The sequence below is a fragment of the Rhinopithecus roxellana genome, chromosome 11 (assembly GCF_007565055.1).
Source record: "Rhinopithecus roxellana isolate Shanxi Qingling chromosome 11, ASM756505v1, whole genome shotgun sequence".
NCBI lineage: Eukaryota > Metazoa > Chordata > Mammalia > Primates > Cercopithecidae > Rhinopithecus > Rhinopithecus roxellana.
In genome coordinates this window covers 424,546-443,061 of record NC_044559.1, presented here as the reverse complement: position 1 = coordinate 443,061, position 18,516 = coordinate 424,546, and positions in this window count along the sequence as shown.

Genomic DNA, 18,516 nt, shown 5'->3' with positions numbered 1-18,516 from the left:
ATGATTTTGAGAGTAAGAGGGTAGATTTGCTCTCAGAGCTCCATCTGGAGTCCTGTGCTCTATGCGCCCTTGGATGTCATCAGGGCTATGACTGTGTGGTGGTTTCCAGAGAGAAGTCCAAGGGAATCTGTCTGCTTGCCTGGGGACTTCCTTGTCACAGAGTAACGGACCCTTCTCTCCCAGCACAGAGGAGCACTGGACTAAGATGTAAGTCCCAGGGTTCTGAAGGAGCAAATCACAGAAAGATAACTTGTATTTGGCAAGTTCCAGTGCCACACTCACTCCAGAACTTCCCTGGGAACTTGGAAGTGCTAAGTGAGCCCAACTGGAAAGGACAGAATGATGGGGGAGTATATTAAAAAAGCTAGAGTTTAAAGCTTGACACTGTTCCCTTAAGTTCTTCTGGTTGGTTTTTTGCTCTGCTTATCATCTCTGGAGCTTCCTCTTGGTGCAGCTCCCTCCCTTGCAGACTCAGTCCTGCAAATGCCAGCTCCATTTCCTTTATTTTTATTTTATATTTTGAGACAGAGTCTTGCTCTGTTGCCCAGGTTGGAGTGCAGTGGTGCAATCTTGGCTCACTGCAACCTCTGCCTCCCAGGGTCAAGTAATTCTCCTGCTCAGCCTCTCCAGTATCTGGCATTACAGGCACATGCTGCTACCACCCAGCTAATTTTTGTATTTTCAGTAGAGATAGGGTTTCACCATGTTGGCCAGGCTGGTCTTGAATGCCTGACCTCAAGTGATCCACCCCCCTCGGCCTCCCAAAATGTTGGGATTACAGGTGTGAGCCATCACACCTGGCTCCGGCTTCATTTCCTTCAACCAGGCAGAGCGCTGGGCTCTGTCTGGGGCTCCCCTCCCCATGCCACTGCCTAGAATGTCTCAGGCTGCAAGCTGGGGCAATCAGGGGCTCACCTCACTTGATCCCTGTCCCTCAGGAATGCTGTCCTTCAACTGCCTGATGTCCATGGTCTGGTGCGCCACCATTTCCTATATTTTGTCTGCTGTTCAAGTTCTTTCAGAAGGGAGGATAAGTTTGATTCCTGTTACTGCATCTTGGCTAAAAGCGTAAGTCCCATAGCCATTTATATATTCCAGAAAATAAGAGAAGTAAAGGCATGATCATTGTATGTTACTGTATTGTACCACTGTCTACACTGAACCTGTTGCTCCCACCACCGACATGTCCAGGAGTTAGTGTTTGTGGCTGTTCTGAGGCTACCATAGTCCCCTAGTCTTTCCAGTCCCTCTTCTGAGGCTGCAATTCCTCTGGGGCTCTACCAATGTGTTTGTGGGAACAAGGCAGATTGCAGCAGCCAGCAAGCCCCTTTTGCTCAGGGGGAATAGGTATGAAGGAGATCCTGGTAAGACGGGTTGCTTCTCCTGGAAGTAAAGGGCCTCTCCAGGGATGAGGCCTGCAGTTCTTTTATTTGAGGGAATTGGGAGGCAATTTTTGCTACCCACCTTTCAGACTCTGGACCTGTCATTAACAACTTTGTTCTTAGCATCCCACCTTTCAAAGTCATCCCACAGCTGGATGAGGGGTTATAACCTCAAGCATATTCTAAGAATTTTATCACCAAGTCATCCCTTTTTCCTCCTATAAGGAACTCAAGATCTCCAAGCAGCAGGGAGGGGGCTCAGGATACATATTCAGGTTGTTCCAGCTCAAAACACTGATGTAGACATGGCTGGCACCAACATGGCTCTAGGACAAACTCCAGGTGACAGAAAAGATGATCAATGAATTAAGGATCCCAAATGGAGTCACAGATGGGAGTGGGGCCAGGGTTTGTGGGAATTGGATTGCAAGTCTCTGCATGGCTACTTGGATTAGCCTTCACATCTTGGGAAGTTGTCCCTGTGGAGTAATGAATGAGGCCTCATTAGGGAACTGGGGTACAAGTTTCAGTTTGTCAATGAGTGCTCTGTGATCTCACTTTGCTTTTTCTGGGCTCAGATTCCTCCTATGTACAACAATGAGGGTTAATATTTGTGATGATTAATTTTATGTGTTAACTTGGTCACAGGGTGCCCAGATATTCTAGATGTGTCTGTAAGGGAGTTTCTGAATGAGATTAACATTTAAACCAGTAGACTGGCAGAATGGCTATTATTAAAAAGTCACGACTGGTCTGAAGGTACTGAGTTATCTCAATTGATTGTTCCCAGTCAGTTATAGACTGAACTCCCTGTTCTATTTTTTATCCCCTTCTCACTACTGCACTTGACTAGTGTTAAAAAAAAAAAAGTTAAAAACAACGGATGTTGGCATGGTTGCACAGAAAAGGGAACACTTATACACTGTTGGTGGGAGTATAAACATCTACAGAACACAGTGTGGCGGTTTCTCAAAGAACTAAAAATAGAACCAGCAATCCCACTAGTGGGTATCTACCTAAAGGAAAAGAAGACATTACATAAAAAAGACGGCCGGGCACGGTGGCTCATGCCTGTAATCCCAGCACTTTGGGAGGCCAAGGTGGGCGAATCACAAGGTCAGGAGTTTGAGACTAGCCTGGCCAACATAGTGAACCCCTGTCTCTACCAAAAAAAATACAAAAATTAGGCTGGGCACTCACGCCCATAATCCCAGCACTTTGGGAGGCCAAGGCAGATGAAGGATGAGGTCAGAAGATTGAGACCATCTTGACTACCACGGTGAACACCCGTCTCCACCAAAAAACAAAAACAAAAACAAAAAAAGCCAGATGTGGTAGTGGGTGCCTGTAGTCCCAGCTACTGGGGAGGCTGAGGCAGGAGAAGTGCTTGAACCTGGGAGGCAGAGGTTGCAGTGAGTTGAGATTGAGCCATTGCTCGATGACAGCCTGGGTGATAGAGCAAGACTCCATCTCAAAAAAAAACAAAAAACAAAAAAAGTGTAGCTCATGCCTATTATCCCAGCACTTTGGGAGGCCGAGGCAGGCAGATCCCTTGAGCCCAGCCATTCAGCAGTTCACAACCAGTCTGGGTAACGTGGAAAAACCCTATCTCTACAAAAAATACAAAAATTAGCCAAGTGCGATGGCATGTGCCTGTAGTCCCAGCTACTTGATAGACTGAGGCAGAAGGATCCCTTAAACCCAGGAGTTTGAGGCTGCAGTGAGCCAGAAATGCACCACTGCACTCCAGCCAGGGTGACAGAGTGAGACCCTGTCTCAAAAAACAAAACAAAACAAAACAAAAAAAACCCAATGAAAAAACAAACAAACAAACAAAGCCCAGCATTTATATATTCCTAGCAGCACTATTCACGATATCAAAATCATGGAACCAAGCTAAATGTCCATCAACAGTTGACTGGATAAATAAAATATGGTACATATACACCATGGAATACTACCCAGCCTTTAAAAAGAATTAAATCATGTCCTTTGCATCAATATGGATGGAGCTGGAGGCCATTATTATAAGCAGAGTAACTCAGAAACAGAAGACCAAATTCTGCATGTTCACACTTATAAGTGGGAGCTAAACAATAGGTACATATTGATACAAAGAGGGAAATACTAGACAACTGTGGACTCCAAAAGCGGGGAGGGTGGAAAGGGAGTGAAGGCTTACTATTTGGATAATGTTCACTATTTAGGTAATGGATACACTGAAAGTCCAATCCCCACTAGTTCACAATATGCCCATGTAGCAAACATGCACATGTACCCCTGAATCTAAAATCAAACAAAGTTAAAAACATAGAAATTTAATTACGCTAAAAATAACCCTGCCCCTCAAAGAAAAACAGCAAAAGTCCCCACTAAAACAAGAGAAAACAAAATTGGTAGGCTGAGTAGACTGTCTTCCTGATATGAGTGGGCCTCATCTGGTCAGTTAAGGATTTAATAAAACAAGCCTTCTTACTGACACGTTAGCTTTTTCCTGCCTTTGGTCTTGAACTGAAACATCTGCTCTTCCTGGGTCTCACACCTGCAGACCTTCAGCCTGGAACTACACAACTGGCTCTCTTGGGTCCCCAAACATGGACTCATCATCCTTCAGACCTTGAGAGTTGTCAACCTCCATAATTGCATGATTGCATAAGCCAATTCCTTATGATAGATCTCTCTCATATATATATACCTACATAAATATATACACACATATATATGCAAGTGTACAAACACACACACACGCACACACACACACAGTTTCTCTGGAGAACCCTGATATAATACTTAAAGCACATTTAATGAGGAATTACAATATTCCAGGTAGGCCTTGGGCTAGGAGCTCCTACATTTTATTTTCAGAACCCTGGGTGGTAGAGTAGATTGACCCAGTTTGAAGATGGCAAGAGTGAAAACCAGAGAGGGGAAGTTCCCGTGCCATAGAGAAAGAGCCGTGTTAGGTTGTCCCCTCTCCTTCTGTCCCAAATGTGAGTGTACGTATCAGGTTTGTGTTATCTATTCTTTAAAATTATTAATTTATACCATCACAAGTAATAGTAAAATGCATTGCCTTTTCATGTAAGTATAAAAGCTCTGTTGACCAGCATCCCCAGTGTAGCCTCTTCCACAAAGGTAATGACTGCTATCAGTTTCATGAGGCTCTTTTCAACCTTTCCCTTGTATTTTATCCATTATACATGAGCCTATAGAAAACATATATTCTCTCATATTTTATAAGAATTTAAATTGTCATACTTTAAGGGGATTCTAAATCATGTTTATAAATAAAGTCTCATGTTATGCTCAAAAGTTGAAATAGTTCAATTCCCTCAAAATTTTTGAAAGAGTTGTAGAATTACAGAATTTCACAGCGTCGACAGTGCTTTGTGACCCATGTTTATGTGAAAGCTATGTGGTGGTGCCCTTAACTTCATTTATGTCAAGGGCCTACAAATAAAGCATAGGCTTGTCTTATGTGCTTTGGAATCTTTTTTGGGTGAGCTAATGAAGCATTGTGTTTTTAACATTTAATATCATTCTAATTTTTTTTTTGAGATGGAGTTTTTCTTTTGTTGCCTAGGCTGGAGTACAATGGTGAGATCTCGGCTCATCGCAACCTCTGTCTCCCAGGTTCAAGTGACTCTCCTACCTCAGCCTCCCAAGTAACTATTAGCCACACCTGGCTAATTTTGTATTTTTAGTAGGGATGGGGTTTCTCCATGTTGTTCAGGCTGGTCTCGAACTCCTGACCTAAGGTGATCCACTCGCCTTGGCCTCCCAAAGTGCTGGGATTACAGGTGTAAGCCACCACGCCCAACCTAATTTTTTTTTTTTTTTTTTTGAAGCAGAGTTTCGTTGTGTTGCCCAGGTTAGAGTGCAGTGGTGTGATTTCTGCTCACTGCACCCTCTGCCTCCCAGGTTCAAGCAATTCTCCCACCTCAGCTGCCTGAGTAGCTGGCATTCGAGGCACCTGCCACCACGCCTGGTTAATTTTTGTATTTTTAGTAGAGATGGGGTTTCACCATGTTGGCCAGGCTTGTCTTGAACACCTGACCCCAAGTGATCTTCCCACCTCGACCTCCCACAGTGTTGAGAGTACAGGTGTGAGCCACCACACCTGGCCTAATTTTTAAATTTTATAATGATAACTGTAGGAAGGATAACAGATTAAGGACTTTCCCCCTTGCTGTTCGCAGTATGCTTTTGTTAATCTCATCCCAGGAACAGCCTTTTATCCATTAGTTCTAGTCCCCAGCTTCTTCTTTTAATAAAGTATTTGGGCCGGGCGCAGGGGCTCATGCCTGTAATCCCAGCACTTTGGGAGGCCAAGGTGGGTGGATCATAAGATCAGGAGATTGAGGCCATCCTGGCTAACATGGTGAAATCCCTTCTCTACTAAAAATACAAAAATTTGCTGGGTGCGGCAGTGCGTGTCTGTAATCCCTGCTACTCGGGAGGCTGAGGCAGGAGAATCACTTGAACCTGGGAGGTGGTGTTGAGGGACAATCAGAGATAGCAGAGACTAAAAAAATTCAGGAAAGCCTTTATTAAGGTGATCACCTGGCTCAGTACGAGTACTGTTAAGGAAAGTCTGAGCCCCAGACAAAGAAAGCAGCCACCTTTTAAGCAATCAGTGGCCCGGAGCTACGTGATGTAGGAAGTGTACTTACAGAAGTGAGAACAAAGGCAGTTGATCAGTCTTTTACATTTGTCTATACTACATGTTCCACATCCTTGGGAAACTACGTTTCTGTAACATGTGCTAATCAACCTTGTAACTTTGCAGCTGTGCTACGGAGGTGACGCAGGAACTCACAGGAGGAATGTGAAACTGGTGAGTACAGATAAGGCTCGCCTAGCACAGAAGGAAAAACAGGCATTAGTATTCTTCTCTAACTTAGACTACGGTGGTGCGGGGGCTACACTACACTTACCTTTTGAAGTAAAAAGTAAAAATTTCTTGGTGGTCTTTGATTATACTTGTAAAATTCATGAATTCCTTCTTCATACCCCACCTTTGGTGCTCACCATAAATATAGATTATTAAAGAGCACCACAATCATTTATCTCTTCCTGTGTAGGCTCATATTCTTCCAGGGGGACTGGTTGATATTTTTGTAATGTCATTATTTTGGTGGTAGTTGTTCGGTCCACTATTGCTTCAATAGTAGACTGGATGCTTCTGATAAGGAGAGGTAAAAGACAAGGTGGTATTAGACATCCTCCTACTATAGCTTTAAAACTAATTATCAAGGTTTTAAAGCCTCCAAACCATGAGAACCATCTTCTAAAAAGTGAGTTTGAGCTCTACCCGGACTAAGTCTGGACTGGGACATGGGCTAACTATCACATTCTAGCAGTAATTTCCATACAGCTCTTCCATTATCATCGATTTGTAAGCAACAGTTGGTCAAATTAAACCTGCCACAAACTCTTCCTTCTGAGGCTAGGAGATAGTCTAATGCTAGCCTATTTTAGCATATAGCAGTCATTTGAGGGGCCTGTATGGCTAACAGATCCAAGGCTCAGGCTGTTTCATTGACTATGATTTCTAGTACTGCTTGCAATCTTATAAATCAGTTTAACATGTAAATAGGGGTGTGGTAGCCCCATGATCCATCTTGGACCCATGTAGCTGGCCCACAGTATTTGATAATTCTTTCAGGAGGCCATTCTTTATCTTTCCAGCTACCTATCTCAATGTACTTCTTTATGTTTGTGTTTGTCTTTTCTACATTACTTATCTGAGTAAAGACATTTCTTCTGGTCTTTTTTCTTTCTTCATTACAGACTGGGTAACTAAAATCTTCCCCTTGTTTCAGTGGGAGCAAGAAGAAGGATGGCCTTATTGTCCCTAAAACACAGGCTCCGGTACACTTCTTGGGCAATAGTTAACAGGCTTTTGTCCCACAGATCCAATATAGTCCTGCTGGTGCTTTCCAAACATTTGGAGCATCTAGTTGATACCATGACTGATTTAACACTGGAAACTGAGAGAGAGGGTTAAAATATAATACAGAGGAATTGTCTATAAAGCTTCTCCACTGTGTCTTGTTCTTAGACTCTTCAAAATATTACTGACCTAAACAAGTCATATCTCCTACTTGAGTTTGAAAGTCTTTCCCCCATTGTGCTATGTAGTATCTTCCAATGATAGGGGTTTTTAATAGCCAGACACCTGGTTTGAATTGAACCTTGTAACAAATTCTGGTATGGTAAAGTCATCTTTCCTTCTTGACTGGTTAGCAGAGATACTCTCCCTGCATAAAGGCATTGGCTGAACTCATGTGTGGTCCATTGAATGTTACACTCAGGACATTCTTCTGGTTTTCCTGTAATGATCTTAGCAGCCTTGGTGCTGACTCTTTCTTGTCCGAAGTTCTTGCAGACTACACCTAGATTGTTTAGGTTGCTGAGGTGTGCAGCCTGACAGGCATCAAAATATACAGAAACAGATCATTTATGTGAATAAGGGAATACCTGTGTTTTGCTTATGAGTTTCCCAGTTCTAACGTCTTTAGGATTGGCATATGATGGTAATAAAGGTTTCCCTATTTGAATTTCAAACTAGAAGTCATAGGGTAGGAGACCTGGGTGATAACATACTTGAGGTTGCCTATTTCCTGGGTTACAGACAGAGTAACTGGTTTGATTATAAACACATGTCCCCAGGGGAGTTCCTGTACACTTATAATAAGTTTGATATAACAGGGTTTTAGTTATACCTTTACCAGACCAACTTGCTATCATACAATGATGACAATTATTTTGGTTTCCTCCCATGCCTGTTAACATTATTGTCATTAGTGCAATTAAGTTTATACTATGCACGGGCATCCTCCTGGGCAACAAGTTTGATAGCAATTGCAAAGATACAATGACAACAAGACAATCAGTATAAGCAATGGTATAACTACACTTGCAAATTCAGTCTACATTTACTTATCTAGTGCTGGCTTCCTCAGGTGTTGGCCGTGCATAGACTAGTCGGCTTCCGGTTGTGTGACTAGAGCAGGGCTTGACTTTTCCTTAAGCTTCAGCCATGTGTAGACTAGTCACCTTCCAGTTGTGTGACTAGAGCAGGGCTTGACATTTCCTTAAGCTTTAGCCATGCATTGACAGACCAGCCTCTGGTGTGGTCGGAGCAGGGTGGTCATTTTTTCCTGCTGTGCCTTGGTTTCTCTGCAAGATCAGTTGAGTTGGATGATCTGGATCTTGCTGACTTGTCCACTGGTCTTGAATTGAGGCTGCAGGTTTCAGTCAGCTGTGATGGCTCCAAGGTGTAATACCTGCAACTTTAACAGCAGTAGGGGTAGACTTGATCACAATATGGGGGCCATCCCATAAGTGCCCGAGGGTGGTAGGATTCCAGCGTTCAACCCATTCAGAGTCCCCAGGTTGAAAGGGATGTATTGCATCTGTAAGGCTGACAGGGTATTCTTTCTCTTACCCACCCTTGTACTTCTTGCATTCACCTAATGCCTGCATTTGTCTTCTTAGGGTCAGTTCTCCAATTTCCCTTAAATCTCCTTTTATTTGAGATGTAAGTGGGGGTGGTGGACCATACATTATCTCATAGGGTGAATACCCAGTTAATTTAGTAGGGGTACACCTGACTCAGAGAAGGACCATGAACAATACCTGGTCCCCGCTTAAATGAGTCTCTTGGCTAAACTTCTTCAACAGTTGTTTCAGTTTCTGGTTCATCCTTTGAAACTTTGCAGAGCTTTGTAGGTGATAGGCTGTATACAGTTTCCATTTAATTTTTACCATCTAAGTTAGTTGCTGTACTACTTCTGCCACAAAAGCTGGTCCATTGTCCCAGACTAAGGTTAGAGGAAGTCCAAATCTAGGAATAATGTCTTTTAATAATATCCTGGTTACTTCTCATGCCTTTTCTGTCCTGGTGGGGAATGCCTCGACCCACCCTGAAAAGGTGCAGACAAACACTAACATGTACCGATAGCCTCCAGCCTGAGGTTTCACATGGCATCACTCCTGTTTCCTGAATTCCTGGAAGCCAAATAGGTCTTTGCCATGGGTTATTCTGGGTGCAAGTAACACGCTGCTCGCAGATGGCTCGAGTGATGGCAGTTAAGCGTGGCACATAGAAATACTGCCCTATGAGAATCTCTAAAGCTGTCTTCTCCATGTGTGTTCCTTGGTGAAACTACTTTATAAATCAGGGGGCAATGGATTCTGGAATGGCAAGCCTCCCGTCTGAAAACTTCTACCAGCCTCCTTTCTGATAACTCCCATTTTCCTGCGCAAACCGCGCCTTCTTTTTGGACGAGTAGTTAGGAGTGTCTGCAAGGGAAGGCTCTAATAAGGGCATGGCATAATTCTCTTCTTTCTTTGTGTTTTCTATTATTGTAGCCTTTTTTGCTTCCTTGTCTGCTTTTCTGTTTCCTGTAGTCCTTATCACTTCCTCCTGTTTGATGTCCTTTACAGTGGATGACTACTACCTCCGTTGGAGCCCACAAAGCCTCTAGGAGCTGCTCTATTTCCTTTGTGTTCTTTATTTCTTTTCCTTCAGCAGTTAACAGTCCTCTTTCATTGTAAATGGCTCCATGAGCACGCAAGGTGGCAAAAGCATATCTTGAGTCAGTATAGATATTCACTGACTTTCCCTTCCCTAGAAATAGTGCTCTGGTGAGAGCTATTAGTTCTGCCTTCTGCGCTGAGGTTCCTACCAGTAGGGGGCAGGCTTCTGTCACTGAGCTTAATGTGATGACAGCATATCCGGCCTTTTTGATACCCTCAGATATGAAGCTGCTTCCATCAGTAAAATAGTCAACATCTGGGTTTTTTAAGGGTTGATCCTTTAAGTCTTTTCAGCTTGAAAAAACTTTATCCACTGTTTCTACACAGCAGTGGTACCCTGGGGCACATAACAGGGTCTTTCCATGTTCTGCACATTCTATTGGTAACAGTGTGGCCAGATTTAGGTATTCACAGTCTCTAAGGTGATGTATGGATTCTTGCATGGGAGTCCTTAGTATCTTAGCATGCTAGGGTTAGAAAGCCAACGAATTCCTCTCTGTTCCGTCAAGGTGACAACTGTGTGGGGCACCTGAATTATCAGCTTCTGCCCAAATGTGAGCTTGTTAGCATCTTTGGCTAACAAGGCAGTGGCAGCCAGCACCTTGAAACAGGGTGGCCATCCCATAGCCACCAAGACTAGTTGCTACAGGCTGCTACTACGACCCTAGCATTGGCACTTAGACTCCTGTAGCCATTCCTTTTATTTCATGAACATACAGGTAAAAGAGCTTTGTCATGTCTGGCAGTCCTAGTGCTGAGGCCTGGATTAAAGCTTTCTTGATTTCCTTGAAAGCCATGTCCTGTTCTTTTCCCCAAAGGAGGGGTTCCTTTTCCCCTCCGTTGGTTGCCTCATATAAAGGCTTTGCTAGGAGCGAGTAGTCAGGAATTCATATGTGGCAAAAACCAGCTGCCCCTAGGAATTCCTGCACTTGCTGCCTTGTGTCTGGCCAAGGAATGCTACAGACAGTCTCTTTTCACTCCTGCCCAACCTCACGCTGCCCTTGGGAGATGTAAAAGCCAGGATACCAAACTCCTTGGCCACAGATCTGTGCCTTTTCTTTAGACACTTTATAGCTAGCTTCCCACAGCACTCGAAGGAGACTCTCTGTTTCTTGGATATATTCTTTTCTTGTGAGTGTGGCTAACAGTAGATCATCTATATATTGCAGTAAGACACAGAGGTCACTTAGTGGTGTGAAAGCCTCTAAGTCTGAGGCTAGTGCTTCTCCAAAGATGGTTGGGGAGTTTTTAAATCCTTGGGGAAGTCTAGTCCAGGTATACTGAGATGGGCCCTACTCAAAGGCAAAAATGACTCGACTGACAGGGGCTAATCGGATGCAGAAGAATGAATCTTTAATGTCCAAGCATATGAACCAAGCAGCAATAGCAGGTATTTGTCCAAGCATAGTGTGCGAGTTAGGCACAATAGCATGCATTGTAGCAGCTACCTTGTTGACTGCCCTTAAATCTTGTACAGGCTGGTAGTCACTGGAAGGTTTTAACACCGGCAATAGAGGAGTATTCCATGAGAAGACATATCTCTCTATTATTCCAAACTCAAGGAGCCATTTTAAGTGTTTTGCAATCCCTTGGTTAGCCTCTATGAGAATGGCATACTGATGGATCAACACTGGGTAGGTTCCTTGTACTATGACAGGTGCTTTATTTACTGCTAACCCTGGGGGATTGTGCTCTGACCAGACTCCTGGTAACTTAAGGAGTAAGTCTGTGAACAGTTTTTCTTTCTCAGCTGTGCTGTACTCCTTTCCACACTCCTGGAAACTACTTTCATAAAGTCTTCACTCCTCTGCCTTGGGTACCGCAAGAGTTAGTATCATAGCCTTCTTTTGCCCTAGACTCAAGGTCATATCTCCACTCAGTGTGAAGGAAATTTGAGCCTGCAGCTTCTGCAACTAGTCTCTCCCCAACAAGGGCACTGGGAGGTTTGGCAAGTATAAGAACTTGTGTTGGACTTCTCAGTTTCCAATCATACATCTCTTTTATTTGAAAAAGGGGTTTTTTTTTTTCTGTGATACCTGTGGCCCTGATAATATTAGCATAGAGTTTTGATAACAGCCCAGTTGTTTGAGTTACAACCGAGTGTTCAGCACCTGTATCTACCATAAATTCTATTTTTCGGCCCCCTACTACCATTGAGACTGTGGGCTCCTCGGGGCCTAATGAGATGAAGCCCGGCCTGTCTCAGTCTTCAAGGTGGTCACTGACTCCTTCCAGCCCAATTAGATCCACATCAGATCCCACTATGCCTTGCCCAGCAGTGGAAGGAGGCCTTGTTCAGCCATTCTGTCCCTGGTTGTTGAATCATTTATCCTTTTCTTTCTCTGGACATTCATCTTTCCAGTGCCCTCTTTTCTTGCATCTCACACATTGATTTCTCTGTAGTCTAGACCAACCTTCCTGACCTGTCCTGGTCTCCTGACTTGGCCTAGCTTGTCCTTTACTGTGACTGCATCCATGACCACGTCCACATCCTCTTGTAAATCCAGCCTCTCTTTCAACCAGGGCTGCGGCCAAGAACTCTGCCTTTTCCTTCACTCTACACTTGGCCTCCCACTTTACTTCTTCATCTCGATTTACAAACACTTTGGTTGCCACCTGAATAAGCTGGGAAATGTTCATATCTTCAAATCCCTCCAGCTTCTGCAACTTTCACTTAACGTCATTTTGTGCCTCACGAATGCCAAATTAACCATACACTGATTCCGTGCCACTTCTGGGTCAAAAGTTGTGTAGAGTCGGTAAGCCTCACAAAGTTTCTCATAGAACTCACTGGGGCTTTCATCTGGTTTCTGATGGACTTCTGAATCCTTTCCAGTGTTTGTTTCCTTTTTCCCTTCAGCCTTTATTCCTTGTATCAGAGCCTCTTGGTATCTCAGCAAGTTCAGAAGCCCTTGGGTCTGATTTGGGTCCCAGCCTGGGTCAGTTTCTATTGGCAAAACCTACTGAACATACTGTCTGACATCTCCTGTGCCTACCGGAGCATTGCTTTCTAGCCACTGATGAGCCACTTGTATTACTCTGTGGCATTCTTCTGTATTGAACAGTGACAGAAGGAGCTGCTTGCAGTCAGCCCAGGTTGGGTTGTGAGTTAAGAAGATGGACTGCATCATGTTGATAAGAGCCCGGGGTTTTTCCATATAGGAGGAAGTATGCTCTTTCCAGTTGAGAATGTCTGTAGCAGAAAAGAGCTGATAAACATAAAGCTGTTCTCCTCCTTGAACCTCATTTTGTGCATCTAAATAGATCTGTACCCTAGTTTCTCTGAGGGGTATCTGCATGGCTCAGGCATGTCCTGACTGGAGATGGCCAACCTCATCCTGGAGTTCCTCCTTTGATTTATCAGGCAGTGGCCCTGGCTCTTCCCTATGTGGTGAAATTTGGGGGGTACTATCCTCTGAGTCTGATCCTCCAGAGGCAGCTGCTGTAGTGACTTCCTGCCTAAGCTTTGCCAGAAGCTGGTAAATTGGAACATAAGGGGGTGGATTTTCTAGCTCTTCTGGCAGGGCCTGTAGGTTTTTCCTGTTTTCCTTGCTGCTTTTTCTCCTGGGCCTATACTTTGTGGTCTTTTCTGTGCTTCGTTGTTTTGTACAAGCCACTAGAGTCTTACAATAATTTTCAAAACAGGTCTGTAGCTATTTTGGATGGGTTTGAATCACATTCAGCTAGGAGTCTATGTATGGGAACTGATCAGGGTGCCCAGACTGTTCTCTGACCCCAGTGACCACCGGAGACACTTGGCTAATTATTTTCCTATCTGTGGTTCCCTCGGGTGGCACCCTACATTAAAGGAGGGGCAGTCAATTTCACAAAGTGTTCTTAGACTTTGCAGTGTTAACTTCATTCCATAATCACCATCAAAGCCTTTCTTAAAATTCTTCAACATACATTCTAATGGAGTTGGCTTCAAGACTTTTCCTCCTCTTTCCTCCCTCATGGCGCACTTTCACTCTCACTTTCGCTCTCAGATTCACCAGATGGGGTCCTATTACGGGAGATTTGGATGCTGCTTGACCAGGTCACAGCCAACTACTGCTGTGAAGCTATGAAGTGAATCTTGTCGGTTTTATGCAGTGACCTAGGTCTGGCTTGTCCCACACTCACCTTGGAGGACACAGTCTGCACTAAGATATCTGTACCTCCCCACTTCACTCCCTGTGTTGGCCTCTCCTGAGACCGTCTCTTTCACACACTTTCACACACCTCCCCTGCCCCAGGACTCCTCATCAGATGAAATGAGCCTCTTTTGTGTCCTGGGTAAGCCTAGTTAGGCTTCCACATTCACACACATGCACACACCACTCCTACCCCAAGACTCCTCATCAGATGAAAATAGCCTTTCTCATGTCCCAGGTAGGTTCACACACACCCACGCACTCCCAGTTTCTGTCTCCAGATCCAGTGAACTACTTTCACTTGTTAGTGGGGACACAAGGTTCATCCAAATTGGCAGGCCACTCCTGCCCCGCCAGCCACTCTGGGTTGGATAAGTAGTCGTGATCAAGCTCCCCTTCCATCCTTATGGGATGGGCTTTTCCAGGGCCCAACCTTACTGAGGTTCAGCAGTCTGCCTGCACGCTGCTCCTGTGACTGTCCTGCAACTCCCGAGTCGGTTCCGTTTGTGCTGTCAGGGGAAGCTCCAATACACGGGAGAGCCGTTCTCCTTCTAGGCTAAGTCTTACCTAGTGGCACCAAGGGTCCCAAATCTCCTGCGTCCTGTGTCTCTAGCCCACAGGCAAAGGAGACAGAAACCTGCCATCTCCAATCCCAGAGAGGCCCCCAGATATGTTATGGGACAATCAGAGATGGGAGAGACCGAATAGAATTTAGGAAAGCCTTTATTAAGGTGATCACCTGGCTCAGTAGGACTAGCGTCCAGGAAAATCTGAGCCCAGACAAAGAATGCAGCCACCTTTTAAGCAGTCAGTGGCCGGGAGCTATGAGATGTGGGAAGTGTACTTATAGAAGTGAAAACAAAGGCAGTTGACCAGTCTTTTACATTTATCTATACTACATTTTCCACATCCTTGGGAAACTATGTTTCTGTAACATGTGCTTACCAACCTTGTAACTTTGCAGCTGCGCTAGGGAGTGACGCAGGAACTCACTGAGCCTCAGCGAATGTAAAACTGGTAAGTACAGATAAGGCTTGCTGAGCACAGAAGGAAAAACAGGCAGTTAGTATTCTTCTCTAACTTAGACTACGGGGGTGGGTGCTACACTACACTTAACTTTTGAAGTAAAAAGTAAAAATTTCTTGGTGGTCTTTGATTATACTTGTAAAATTCATGAATTCCTTCTTCAGTGGAGGTTGCAGGGAGTCAAGATCATGCCACTGTGCTTCAGCCTAGTGACAGAGTTAGACTCCGTCTCAAAAAAAAAGTATTTGTAAAATTGGGATACAATTTACATACAAAATTTACTCTCTTAAAAGTGTGTAATTCAATAATAATTATAGTCACAAAGTTGCACAACCATCACCACTATCTAATTCCAGGACATTTTGACCAGCTTCTTTTAGCTCTCCCAGAACTTTCCACATTGATCCCACTCTGGCTACCAGCACCAGCTGGACAGTAAGGACTCTCAGAGGTGAACACAACGTGCCTCAACATGTCTTTCTAAAAGTCCAGGTAGGAACTGGACAGCACCCTTCTGGAGGTCTGAATTCCAGTTCTGCAAAGCTCTTCTCTGAATACCTGAGGTACCAGTGTGATCCTGGCACTGCCCCTGCCTCCACTGTCTGTCTAATTCTAGCTCTCTAGGACCACTCTTGTGAGTTTCTGGGTTTTGAGGACCTTAATCTTTTCCATTGTTTCCCAGCCCTAGACAGGTAGCTGCTACTCGATATTGTTATCCTGTGTTAGCTCAGTGTTCATTTTTACCATTAAAACACCTGCTTTAAATAATCTTCATCAAATTCTCTCAGTTGTAATACTTGAATGATCTCTCTTTTACCATTTGAACCCTGATTGATGTAAACATACTTGCACATATATCAACAATAATTTACTTTATTATTATAAAGTCATATAAGTGGAATTACAATATTATAAGTCCTTTAAAGTTTAATTAAAATGAGGTTCTTGCCAAGAACATACATTGTGTAAAAGGCCCCCTGTTCAATAAATTGTGCTGGGAAAACTGGATATCCATTTGCAGAAAAACAAAACTTGATCCCTACCTGTCACCATATATAAAAATCAACTCAAAATGGATTAAAGACTTAAACATAAGACCAAAACTGTAAACATACTAGAAGAAAACCTAGAGAAAACTCTTCAGGGCATTGGTCTAGGCAAAAATTTTATGACTAAGACTCAAAAAGCACAGACAGGCTGGGCGTGGTGGCTCATGCCTGTAATCCCAGCACTTTGGGAGGCCAAGACGGGTGGATCACGAGGTCAAGAGATCGAGACCATCCTGGTTAACATGGTGAAACCCTGTCTCTACTAAAAATACAAAAAAATTAGCCAGGCGTAGTGGCGGGCACCTGTAGTCCCAGCTACTCAGGAGGGTGATGCAAGAGAATGGAGTGAACCCGGGAGGCGGAGCTTGCAGTGAGCCGAGATTGGGCCTCTGCACTCCAGCCTGGGCAACTGAGCGAGGCTCCATTCTGACCCCACCCCCCCCCAAAAAAAAAGCACAGACAGGGCCAGGCATGGTGACTCACTCCCAGCCCTTTGGGAGACCGAGGTGGGCGGATCACGAGGTCAGGAGATTCAGGCCAACATGGTGAAACCCTGTCTCTACTAAAAATACACACACACACACACACACACACACACACACACACACACACACAAATTAGCTGTGTGTGGTGGTGCATACCTGTAATCCCAGCTACTAGGGAGGTTGAGGCAGGAGAATTGATTGAACCTTGGAGGTGGAGATTGCAGTGAGCCGAGTTCGTGCCAATCCACTCCGACCTGGCAACAGAGCAAGATTCCATCTAAAAAAAAAAAAGAAAAAAAAAAAAAAAAAGCACAGACAGGCCAGGCACAGTGGCACACACTTGTAATCTTAGCACTTTGGGAGGATGAGGTGGGCAGATTCTTGAGTATAGCAGTTCGAGACAAGCCTGGGCAACATGGTGAAACCCCATCACTACTAAAGATACAAAATTTAGCCAGGCATGGTGGTGGGCATCTGTAATCCCAGCTGCTCGGGAGGCTGAGGCAGAAGGATCACTTGAGCCCAGGAGGTAGAGGTTGCAGTGAGCTATAATCACACCATTGCAATCCAGCCTGTGCAGCAGGGTGAGACCCTATCTCAAAATAAATAAATGAATAAATAAATACATAAATAAATAAATAAATAAAAGCACAGACAACAACAACAAAAGAAATGGGACTGTATTAAACTAAAAAGCTGCACAGCAAAGGAAGCAATTATGAGAGTGAAGAGACAACCTGTAGAACGGTAGAGAATACTTGCAAACTATTTATCCAAAAGGGACTAATATCCAGAATATACAAATAACTCAAACAACTCGACAGCAAAACTAAAAATGAAAACAAATAATCTGATTAAAATGTGGGCAAAGGATCTGAATAGATATTTCTTAGAAGAATACATACAAATGGCTAACAAATGTATGAACAATGTCCAGCATCACTAATCATCAGGAAAACGCCAATCAAAATCACAATGAGGCATCATCTTACCCTAGTTAGAAGGTCTATTACAAAAAATACAAAAAATAAGTGCTGGTAAGGATGCATAGAAAAGAGAACTCGTAGACATTGTTAGTGGGAATGAAAATTAGTACGACTATTATAGAAAACAATGTGGAGGTTTCTCAAAAAATAAAATAGAACTACCATACAATCCAGCAATCACACTGCTGAGCACATATCCAAAGGAAGGGAAATCCATATTTCAAAGGGATATCTGCACTCCTACATTTATAGCAGCACTATTCACTATAGCCAAGATATAACATCAACCTAAACGTCTACCAACAGATGAACGGAAAAAGAAAATCTGGTATATAAACACAGTGGAATATTATTCTGCTATAAAGATGAAATCCTGTCATTTGCAACAACATGGATGGGCCTGGATGTCATTAAGTGAAATAAGTCAGACACAGAAAGATAATTACTGCACATTTTCACTTATACTTTGGAGCTAAAAAAATTGGGGCTCACAGAAGTAGTGAGTAGAATTATGGGCATTACAGGGTAAGGGGGTAGTGAGGAGGGGAGGATAGGGAAAAAGGTACAAAAACAGAAGAAGAAAGGAGAGGCAAAAAATCAGAGTTAATCAAATTCACAATAAAAATGAATAGCTGTGGCCAGGTGTGGTGACTCATGCCTATAATCCCAGCACTTTGGCAGGCCGAGGCTGGTGGGTCATCTGAGGTGGGGAGTTCAAGACCAGCCTGAACAACATGGATAAACCCCATCTCTAGTAAAAATACAAAAAATTAGCCAGGCATGGTGGCGCATGCCTGTAACCCCAGCTACTCAGGAGGTGGAGGCAGGAGACTCACTTGAACCCGGGAGGCAGAGGTTGCAGTGAGCCAAGATCATGACACTGCACTCCAGCCCGGGCAACAAGAGTG